The sequence below is a fragment of the Athene cunicularia genome, assembly GCF_003259725.1.
Source record: "Athene cunicularia isolate RWA chromosome 13 unlocalized genomic scaffold, athCun1 chr13_part1, whole genome shotgun sequence".
Classification (NCBI taxonomy): Eukaryota; Metazoa; Chordata; class Aves; order Strigiformes; family Strigidae; genus Athene; species Athene cunicularia.
In genome coordinates, this window is record NW_020799117.1 from 240630 (window position 1) to 249537 (window position 8908).

Sequence of the window (8908 nt, forward strand, 5' to 3'; positions counted from 1 at the left end):
GCTGGCAGTTCAGAGTTCAAAAAGCAATGTGAAGATGGGAGATAAATTGGGGAAAAGTGCATAGCCTTCACATTTTTCCTTCTGTGCCTAGCCACTTTTAGAATGAGGATGCTGGGCTGCGAGGATCTTCCTTCTGATCTGGGATAACAGAAATAGAACATAGCCTAGATAACGTTATGTTAAAGACCCAAGATTATGTAATGACTGATCAAAATTTTCTGATTTGGGGACAGACCCACACCATTGCATTTCTCACTGTATCTCTTGGCTCTGCCTTGAGCTGTGTCAATGAATAAATTCTGCCCTGCACATGAGGCAAGCTGAGAAGACAGTTGTGTGTGCACGGAGGATGTTTTGCCATGCCCTTCCACCTTTTGCACTGGCTCGAGCCTTTGATTCCAGGTGCAGTTCCAGGTATTGGTTATAACTAAGTGGCGTGGGTCCAGTCTGGTGGGTTTTCCCTGTGTAAGGAAAAGCCCCCTGCTTTGTGCATCATTTCGGGTAGATCAAGGGTTCGTTGCAGTTTTGTCCTGATGCAGAGACAAGTCTCAGAATTAGGCACATTATGGAATCCCCTGCCTCCTTGGCTGGCCAGAGCTCAACACGGGTGGTTCATGGTCTGAGGCAGCAGCGTACGTGGGGTTGGGCTGAACGGGGAATGAGCCACAGGAAAGAACCAGAGGAATGAGGACAGATCAGGGATCATGGCTCTTGTAAACAAGGGCCAACATCATTACAGAGTTGCTGTTATTTAAAACATACTGCCTTGATCCAGTCAACATTAATCAGATTAAGTTATGACTGCATACTGACTAATGCTCCTGCCGCAGGACTGCTGGGAACCGTGACACAGCACAGCACTTGTGATGTCTTGAGGGGCCATGACTGGTGAAAATCTGATTTTACAGTTTCTTGTTTATTCATGGAGGGGAAAAAAATCAGAAAGTCTTCTGAAACAGCCTGGAAGTCTCTCTGAAACAGCCAAATTAATGTATAGGCTAATTTTAAGAAGCTAATTTTATTTTCACAGTACACAGTGATATCAAATAATTTTTTAAGACTGTGTCTTTTGCTGTACCACAGAATCGTGAGTGCAGAACAAGCAGCCAACCTAGAGGGAGAGTAAAAAAAAAAAAAAAAATAGTCCTGGGTTTAAGGTGCCCCTTGAAAGCTCCCAAGAACTGATAGTGACATTTGCAGGAACCCGCTGCATCAGGTTTTTCCCATTTGCCGGTTGTACTGTTGTCCTGCTTTTGGTTTCTGTCACAGCTACAATAAAGTCCTTGTGAAGCATATGAGAGAAACTGGGGCAATAAGAGGTTCCGAATCATCTGTGTATACAGTCAGCACCTATATTTTCCACCTGTACCGGTTTGGAATTGGTTTTCTGTTGAGTATTTGCCTCTTCTGGTACAGCTGCAGAATTAGTAAGAAGCTTCTACATTCTAGTTTTACCAGTGCTGGTATCAGGGTGGACAAAAAATGAGAAACTGGGGGATTGTTATTTCTTTTAAAATGTGCCTCAAAAGAGATCCCTTGCTCAGTTTAGGTCACCTTGATTCAAAATGCCTTTGTGACATGAAGTTACTGAACAGATTTTCCTAATCCTGTCTCTTTTAAGATGGAGCACCCAGTAAAGTCTTTGCAGCAGAGCATGAATTCTGAGAAATACAAATCAAAATTGTCATTATTATTAGAATTCATCAGGAAATGTCTTCCTGAGCTTTTAAAATTGTTTTTAGTCTTGAAAATTATGTTTTTCAGAAGTTTAAACAAAACCTCAGTGGTAGATACAAATGCCAGAAAGATCTAGAAAAATGCATAAAATTTTTATTATAGATATCACATTTTTTATTAGAAAAGAAAAAGATGATTCACATGAAAAACTTAATCCACCTGTAACTGAATTTAGAACAGGAAATCCCTAGTCCCAGAACAAAAATGTCAGTGTGTGTTTCCTGAGGCGGTGTGCGTGGTTTGGTATGCCAGCATAGAAGAGAAGGGAAGAGGAACTGAGAATTACAGACATAACATGGATGAGTCACTTGGGTTTTCAGGAATTGCAGGTATATACCAGTATCTTCTGAAATAAGCATTTCCCAAAATACAAGAAAACCCCACACTATTACTCTGACATTGGAATTCCAGTGGTGCTGATGAACTCTTTGTCTTGGTGTAAGCCAAAATGTGTTGCTAACATCTTCTTTTTCATCTTGCTTTTTTGTCTTGCTAATCTTTTTTTTTTTTTGAGAATAAATTAGGTCAGTGTCAGTGTAGCTTCTGCTATGTGCAGACAGAACTGAAGGCTGGTGCTGCAATGATGCCTGATTTCTAAAACTCCAAAACGAGTCTCACAGAGTTCCTCTGCCAGCTTTTACGGTAATGTTGGAGCCTGTGAAAATATCTCTGGTGCCCTTTAACATTTCAGTGTCTTCATGCTAAGAAAAACCATGTTTCAGCAGCCTGCCAATTTGTGTACTCAAAGGCAGACTGAATAGTTTGTTACAGAGGAGCCATTCCTTCCCTCTCCTCGCAGCAGGAAGGGGAGAACCGCAGTATAAAAGGGGAAGAATCGGGACCAGCAAAAAAAATACACCACCCCTTCCACATTTGCTCATAACACTTATGGCCTTTTGGTCTAACTTGAGGGCAGATACTGGCTGGTTAGAAAAGTTAATGAGGTGTTAAGAAGGTCAGAATTTTACGTTCCTCCTAAAATTCTAGCGGATTTGTTGTTATTCACCTGCAGTCATTCTTCTACCCGCACGTGGCTGCTGGGTACCATCCAGCACAAGCTCTCCGCACTCCTGGCGTGTTCTCTGAGTAGCACCAACAGTCAAAAGAAACGTAAGTGCTTTTCTGAGGCCTTGAGGACTGGCAGGACTGTCACAGCTGCAATGGAACCACGGCAGCATCGAGGCTGATCTCAGTGCCGGGGTTTTACATCGATCCTGCAGGGACCATGGCAAGACTTCCCCTGCCCCTCCAGCCCAATCTCTTTTAACAGGTTTTCTGCTTGTTTTAAACAGCATCTAAGGTTTAGCAGGTGTAAATCTCTTGGATGTAACTTCACTGAGCTTAGGAAGTGCCAGCATGAGCAGGGTTTCGCTCGCTGGCATCGCTGCTCCCAGGAGTCTCTGGGTTGAGCGGCTCGTGTCTCCGCTGCCCCGGAGAGGGCAAAAAGTGTCAGAGCTGGGATGTGGTCACAGCCCCGGGGAGCCTGCTGGTGTGCTGGGCCACCGGAGAGGAATGATTCGTTTGCCTTTCCCATCCCATTTTTGCATATTTGGCTCTGAATGTCAGGTAGGGAGCAAGAGGATGGATTACTGTGAGTGGGTCAGCAGAGGGGAGTAGCCATGGCAGTGGTGGAGAGGCTGTGATAGAGAGAATGGGCTGTTGACTATGAAAATGGAAAAATCTCACAGGTGAGGTGTGTGTGGGATATATAAACTCGATGCTTTTCCAGAGGATCTGCGTTGCTGTGAACTCCCTTGAACTGTAAAGACAGCTGCAGCAGGCCCAGCATCACAGCAAGCATGGTATCTGTAGTGTTTTACCAAGGCAAGTCACTCTACAAGTGCAAAGCATCAAGTCTTGTAGCAATTCCTCACAAACAAGGCAATGGTAAGCAGCTGTTAGCTCCTCATCCCCTGCCCAACCCCACTCCTCACCCCCTCCACGGGATCCCCACCCCTCAGTGCCTGAGGGGAAATCTTGAGACAGAATCAATTTGGGGATGGTGTTGGTGAGATCAAGAGGGATTTCGGCAAGGTTGTGTTTTCTGAGACTGGAATACATGGAGCCAGAGAGAGTAACTAACATCGATCTGTGTTTCCCATTCCCTTTAAAAACCACCTGCCTGCACAGGAGACTTGACGTGTGAAGTAACTGAGCAAGGGTGAGCATGGCACGGGGAGTGTGCTATCAGTGCTTCTGGCTCTTAGAACCAGAGGTACAGATCATCAGAGGGATCTTTGCAGAATTGCTTTATTTCCACTGGATGCGAGTTAGTTAATTTTGTTAACCGTATCATAAGAGACTTCAAACAGATCCTTGATAAAACAGCAAGAAAAGCACAACGCATCCTTGAAATGTACCTGGGGAGTCATTTGATGATGAAAGGTCTTTGGTTTTGTTCATGCCTTGCTGCAGTTCATCCTTTGCTGACCTTTTTAACTAGCTGAGAGCAAACCACAGTGCAGTTCCAGATGATAGTTTCTGGTGACTTTCAGAGTGAGCACAACACCCACTGCTGTACTTCTCAGATGAGGAAGGGCAGGCATGAGTGAAACCATCTGGAGCAATATAGAGAACCCGGTCCAGAAGCTCTCTACTTCCTGTTCACGTGTGATTTTTCCCACCTGCATTTTTTCTGTTTGAATATACACATTCACTTATTTGTGATCACATATGGAAGTCTGGTCTGCATGGATTTTGCACTCAGGGAATTTTACCATGTAGGCTTGAGTGCTAAGAGAATAAAGACAAAATATGCCTTTTTCCCCCTGGTTTCAAACCCGAGAACTGCAGTTCTTTCCCTAGGTAGAGAAGGCTTCCTTGGACAGGAGCAGCCTGTGTTGGGCTCATTGCGGCAGTAGCCAGAGATCTGGGGCTGCCCTGACACCACAAGCACATCACCTGCTGTCATGTCTCCCACCCCTGGTGGATTTTAGGCAGTTTAAGAGTTACTGGTGCACAACTGTTCATCTGAAGATGCCCATGAGGACTTTTATGGGCCAGAGGGGCTGTACTTTGTAGGGTTAAATGGACAGGCTTGGCAAATACCCACAATTTTCACAAATACCTTTCATACGGATGAACAGAAACAGTTTAACAACGATAACTGTAAGAACAGACTTTTTCAACTTTCTGAGGGATAGACTGCATCTTAGCTGGGGTAGGTAGGTAGAGGAACTTACCACTTACCTGATACAGATGTTGTTTTTTTTTTTTTTTTTTTACTTTTAGAGTGCCCGACCACACAGATAAGTCCTTATAAAGGCAAATGCTTCCATCCCCCAATGAAGAGAACATTGTTTACACCTATTTTAAAAAGTATAAAAAGGAACGACCTGTAGCCAAGACTGTAACCACCTTGTATTTTAAAGCCATCACTCAAGATTTGTTACTTGACAGTTCCTGTCTAAAGCTGTGATATATGCTGCATCTGATGAAATTCTATATGTTGAAATTACAACAGGGGAAGAAAAATAAACTGTGAACCTACATCACTTAGGAAGAACTTAAAGGGAAGGAACCACTTTCAGCTGATCAAGTCAGTGAGTCTTGGGCATGGAACCAAAGTTACAACAGAAAAAAGTCTATCCCTGCTGTGCAGGGCAGTCGTTTAAATGTGACACTGTCATCCCATGAATGGATCAAAAGTGAACAGGACAGAGCAGGAGAAACACAAGCCGTGGAGAGATGCTGACAACAAAGCATTTGGTTTGAACTGTCTGGCTTTCTCACTGCAGTGACTCCTCTCCCTCTTTGGTTTTAACCTCAGGAACAAATGACAGCTGCAATGTGGGGGAAGAAAGGAAAAACGCTTTCTGGTTTATCACAGGATGGGCAGGACAGGGCACCACGTTTTGTGCTTGGGGTCATAACAAAGCACCACCCTACTCAGCAAAGGAGGGGAAGAGGTGGGGGTCTGGCGTAAGGAGGATTTCTGACACTTGTAGCCTTATTTCTCTTTACCCTCCTTCCACGAAGAACAGCCTGTCTGTTGTCAGATACTTTTCTTACTCTTTGAAGACTGCCATTGAGATGATAGTGACTATACTTGGGTTTACTAATTAAATAATACACTGAGGATCACTGGATTGGACCCACAGAGTAGCTTCTGAGAAAGACAAGAAATATGATGGGGGACAGAGCGGGGAAAAAGCCAACCCCCTTGTCCACGTGGCATGATCCACAAAGCATCAGCTAGCAACTGTTTTGTCCCGGCTTGGAACAAATGTTTTGGTTTGGCTCGTTAAAATGACTTGGTTAGCTGGCTTCCTGATCAATGACATATAAACCAAAAATGGGGAACACATCCTTATTATAAGTAAGAAGAAGTATCACTAGTCTGTTTAGCTTTTTCCACAGTTAAGAATAACTAGAAGTAGTTTGCATTTCAGGCATTGCTCCCCTCTGCCCACAAAGCCTGGAACCCAGTCCTGGTGTCTCCCGGAGGCAGCACCGTCCCTGTCCCAGTAGTCGGTGAGAAACGAGCCCTGGGGGGTCTCTGCCCACAGCAAAGGGGCAAAGGGCCGGTGCTGGCCGGAGTGGAGCAGCCAGTGGCCCCCCGGGAGCCGGGCACAGCCAGGGGCTTCTCTGCCTATTTGCCTTCCCCTGGAAAGGGAGTCGTGCCTGTTCAGAGATCAGGTGGCAAGGCTCCATCTCTGAGCTGTGCCTTTCCCTTTCAGTTCAACCCGGAGAAAGGCGTGTCTCAGTTACCTAATAAAAACCAAGGGCCAGAATACAGCCCGTGCATTCCCTGCACCTTCAACACTGGGCTCACATGTACCAACATACGCACACAGACTCTGCCCATCAGAAGCTTTAGAAGTGCTTTACAAAGAGTCTCTCCTCGTTTGCTTGTTTATTTTTACAGATGGAGCAACTGAGGCACAAAGCAGTGAAGTAACTTGCCAAGCAACCCCCCAGGTTTCAAAAGCAGTTCCTCAGCCCCGGCAGGGATGGAGCTCCTCGGTACTGACACACCTGCCCCTCAGATAGTTTTTGTCCAGAATAGCTTTCAAGCATTAATGTCCTTTCACCCAACTGGATTGCAGTGCTGGGCTCCATTTCTCCACAGACTCCTAACACTCTCATTTCTTGCATGCCCTGAGATCGTGTTAAGCCTTCCATCAAAGGCTAAAAGCTATTACCAGGTGATTTTTTTTTTTCCCCCCCTGCTCCTTAGAATTAACATCTTGAAGCAGTTTGTTTCAGTCAAGGGGTTTACTGAATTCTACACCAACTATCTTTGTTGGTTCATTTCTTTAAAAACAGGGTTGTGGGCAGGTATGTTAAATGAATACAGGTATGTTGCATGCTCTTTGTTCAAATTCCTTTTCCCCCTCAGCAGAATCTGTGGATGAGGTTGGCCCAGACCTGCACGTGCTTTCCAAGAGCACTGGCAGCAGTTCAGTCCTGCCTGCTGCAGATTGGCCCTTCCAGAGTCTCGCCACACACCTGTGACTCCTTCAGGTCTCTCAGCAATGTTACAGCATCTTGTTAGCTACAAAAAGGGGGTTTCCTCTCTGGTTATTCCCTCTTCCCCCTCTTACTCTTTTTTCTCATTGCAGCACCAGTTCATGTCGTACTACTTGATCGCAGTGTCTTGCAAGTAAAGACAGGCTGGGAACTTTTCCCCAGGATTTGGGCCAGCAATTAAAACATTGAACTGTTTCAGAAGAATGAACAGCACTTGTGTTCCATGATGGTGCAGTAACTTCCTCCCCTGCTTTGGTATAAGAAAAAGGAGGACTAGAAACTGTTGTTTCAGATAATCATAGGGGAAGGTTCACAGCACAGATAGAAATATCTCGTGTCAGATCATACCTGACTGACCTGTGGCAGGCTTCATCATTTAGGCCCTCTGAGCCGCCTTGTGCACATCTTACTTCATTACTCTTTTTTGCCTAACTTCCCCTCCCTTGCTCGCATGTGTACATATGCACGCAGGTGCTCCTCCAAGGGCTTAGGGTGGGGCAGGGGATGGTAGACAGTCTGCAGCTTGTCTTGGTCTGCAAACTTGTAAGAGATTGCTGCCCTCCCTCCAGAGCTGAGGGGCGGCTGCTCCGCTCCCCTTGCAGCACAGCACAAGCCACGACTGAAACACTTGCTAAGGAGAGTAGTACAACTTTCGGCCATCAGCTGGATCGAGTTTGATGTTTGTATATATATATACATGTATCTATATATAGTATATATGTATATGTACATATATATGCATATATCTATTCCATATTGTATATAGTGAATCGTTGCTAGAGCTTATGAAAGTGTACTTCCAATCTAGGTATGGGGAACTGAATCTAGACTTGTTTAGCTGCCACAGCCGCTCCACTCCTCATGGTTTAGTTTTACATCTCATGGGCAACTAGTTTTTGGGTCTGTTTCTCTGGGGTCTCCCCCCCTTCTCTGTCCTGAAGTCGTTTATCTAGGGCTTTCTGCTCTTCCTGACATGCCCTGAGGCAAAGTATGGAGAATCCTCCCTCAAATTAGTCACTGCAGCCAACATCCCCTCTCCCAAACCGACCAGCAAAGTTCATTTCTTGCAGCCTCTCAGGACAGCAGATACAGCCCTGGGCTCTCCCCCCGCCCCGCTGGGGGCTGTAGTGGCAGCCCCAGCGCTCAGGCTCTCCACCGCAGCAGGAGCAGAGCAGCTTGCGGTCGTGCTGCTGCTTCTCCCTGACCGGGGAAGGGGGGGTGAAGCCAATTCCGTCCGTTCAAGCTCTGCAGGTGAGGGATGGATTCAGGCAGTTGGGGTTGCGGAAGGAAAGAGGCTTCTTGCAGCGTTACCAGCCTGGCTCTCGGCTCCCTGCTCGCGCTGATGTGCCTGGAGGGGCACGGAGACTTTTTTTGTAGCTCTGCTTCATTTCCAGAGTCCCCGCCCTCACCTCCGCGGGAAGTGTACTCCGACCTCCCGGCTTTGTTCCGCGGCATCCCACGAGGACGGAACAGGCCGGGCTCTCCTTCCCCCCTAGGGCAGGGGTCAATAAACGGCCACACAGTTGCTGGTGAGTCCAAGGGTTTTTTTTCTTTTCCCCTGCCCTCCCTCACATCAGCACCTGTGTGTTTTTATATATACTTTTTGTTCCCAATTTTTTGGGTGTCTGTTCCAGAACAGAATTGTAAATGACTTGGCAGAACGACCCTTTGATAAACACTGGACATGTACCTGTACGAT

The 8908-nt window shown here is 46.1% G+C and overlaps 1 protein-coding gene across 5 annotated transcripts in view; it reads left to right on the plus strand.

Annotated features, from left to right (window-relative positions):
• Positions 1–8264, plus strand: part of JAKMIP2 (janus kinase and microtubule interacting protein 2) — a 60371-nt gene extending 52107 nt beyond the window's left edge. For 3 of the 5 annotated variants that reach the window (XR_003399417.1, XR_003399416.1, XR_003399418.1), the window contains exons 22-23: positions 1913–3624; positions 4969–8264. The gene's annotated coding sequence lies outside the window, so the exon portion shown is untranslated. The remainder of the gene's footprint in view (positions 1–1912; positions 3625–4968) is intronic. The other 2 variants (XR_003399419.1, XM_026858568.1) reach the window with 2 other exon arrangements.
• The last annotated feature ends 644 nt before the right edge of the window (positions 8265–8908 follow it).